The following is a 2,691-nucleotide window of genomic DNA, read 5'->3' as shown; positions in this document are numbered from 1 at the left end:
AGAAGATTCAAAGGAAAAGGATGATAGTTGAGAGGAAGGTGTTTTCGGTTGAAGATCCTTGGGAGAAAATCCTTGTGTTTGCGGTTAGAAAGGGAAGAAGTGAGGTAAAATCAACTAACATTTATATATATAGGAGGGGAGTTCACGGCCGCAAACCGTGGGTTCACGGTCTGATGCCCGTTCACGACCCGAAGGCTCGTTCACAGCCCGAAGGCTTGGTTGCGGTCTAAGCAAGGTTTGCGATCCTCGGTTCCAAATGACTTTCCTCTATAAACCCTATCACTCATATAAACAAGTTCCATACACTTTTAGCTCCTTAATCTAACTATATTAAAATAATAAAAGAAATCAGTTTGACCCTTGATTGATATGTTTGACTTTAGTTGACCAAGTTTTGACTTTTACAAGATAGAAGTTACGGGTTGTCACACAACGGATACCAAAGGTGTAGGTAATGTTGTTCTCAAAATGACAACGGGGAAAGATATGAAAATTAAGGATGTTTTGTATGTTCCAGAACTTCGTAAGAATCTAGTGTCGGGTGGTTTGTTGAATAAGTTTGATTTTAAGCTTGTGTTTGAGTTGTACAAGTTTGTTTTGTCCAAGAATGGTATGTTTGTGGGGAAAGGATATGCCTTGAATGGCATTTTCAAAATGAATGTAATGGTGACAAACGAAATGAATAAAGTAAGTTCTAGTTCTGCTTATATGCTTGAGTGTTCAAATGTTTTGCATGGTCGTTTAGGACATGTAAATTACAATTCCATTAAACGTTTGATTAAACTAGACTACATACCAAATTTTGATATTGACTCAAATAACAAATGTCCCACATTTGTTGAAGTCAAACAAACTAGATTATCTTTCCAAACAATCAAAAGAAACATGGAACCTCTTGATTTGATTCACATTAATGTGTGTGATTTAAAATCAATTCCTACTCAAGGTGGGAACAAATACTTCATTACGTTCATCGATGATTGCACAAAATATTGTTATATATATATATATATATATATATATATATATATATATATATATATATATATATATAAGAGTAAAGATGAAACAATGGACAAATTTTTCTTGTACATAAAGGAAGTTGAGAATCAACTCAACAAGAAAATCAAAGTAGTTAGAAGTGATAGGGTGGAGAATATGTTTATCCATATGCTGAAATTTGTGCGCAAAATGGAATTCGTCATGAATTCACATCACCATATTCACCGCAATCTAATGGCATTGCTGAAAGAAAGAATTGTAACTTGAAAGAGATGGTTAAGGCCATGCTAATTAGTTCTGGTGTAAATCAGTCAATGTGGGGGGAAGTTATTTTGTCGGCTAACTATCTTTTAAATAAGATAACTCGCAAAGAAAAGGATGAAACATCGTATGAAATTTGGATAGGAAGAAAGCCATTGTATAAGTACTTACGAGTGTGGGGGTGCCTTGCCAAAGTTGTTGTACCACCGCCTAAGGTACAAAAGTTAGGACCTAAAACATTGGATTGTGTATTCATTGGATATGCACAAAATAGTAGTGCCTATCGGTTTCTTGGGCATGATTCTCAGAATCCTGAGATACAAAAGAACTAGATGATGACCCGCGTAAAACGCGGGGGAACATATAAAAAAATACATATAAAGTTATAAAAAGCCGACACAATATTCAGATATGGTTCCTGTTTTTTCAAAAGTAATAAAAGTAAATAGCAATATACTTTTAAAGTACATTGCTATAAGTTGTAATGTTGTTTTTCTGTAAAGTTGTAAAGCTTTTTTCTTAAGTAACATTATTTACAGCAGTGTACTTTCAAAGTACATTGCTATATTCAATAAATATGTTTTGATGCAAAACTGATATTCATAAAACACTTTTGCTTGAGTGACATTTTATAAAACCAACCTAATAAGCATTTTATAAAAAATCTCCACTTATGCAAAAACTGAAATTTCAATAAAAAATGCAGAAATAATAATAAAGTACCTTTAATTCTTGTTTGTAGATTTTTTTTATTGGCTTTGATCTAACACTTATTTGAACCTCAAAAAAGTAAGGGCACATCCAACGGCCTTTTTATTTTGAACGAAATTGTTCCACTTACAACAACCAGAATAAAATTTCTTAGTTATAGTATGTTATCAGAATAAATTAAAAATAAACAGTAAAAATCATAAAAAAATAGTTAAAATCATATCAAAATCATAAATAATCATATAATACGAAATTAAATTTTAGATTACAATTGTATCCACAGCAAAGCGCGAATATGACAGTTCTACCCTTGGTTAGAGTTAGATCATGTCCTTAGAGTTGAAAAATTAATGAATTCTACATTACATATAATTAACTATAACAGAATATTAACATTTTGTTAAACTGGATTTTAAACCAATTACATCATATTAGACAATGTAGAAAGTTGCATATATGTATAAATTTACGATAATACCCCTATCAATGCTATAAAAAAGACACCAATGAAAGTAGATTGTTGTTTTTTTATATTTAATCACTTTGCATTTAATGAAATGAAATTTTATCGTTGTAAAAATGTAGTATATAACACAGAGTGTATTATCGGCAATCATAATTCTGAAATGAATATTTTTTCTTATGTTATGGTAATATACTTTGAGAATTGTGGATGTGTATTATCATCAATCTGAAAGTAGAATGTTATTTCTTTAA

The sequence above is a fragment of the Lactuca virosa genome, chromosome 7 (assembly GCF_052849685.1).
Source record: "Lactuca virosa cultivar CGN04683 chromosome 7, Lactuca_virosa_CGN04683_v6, whole genome shotgun sequence".
NCBI classification, from domain to species: Eukaryota; Viridiplantae; Streptophyta; class Magnoliopsida; order Asterales; family Asteraceae; genus Lactuca; species Lactuca virosa.
This window is presented reverse-complemented; position numbering follows the sequence as displayed.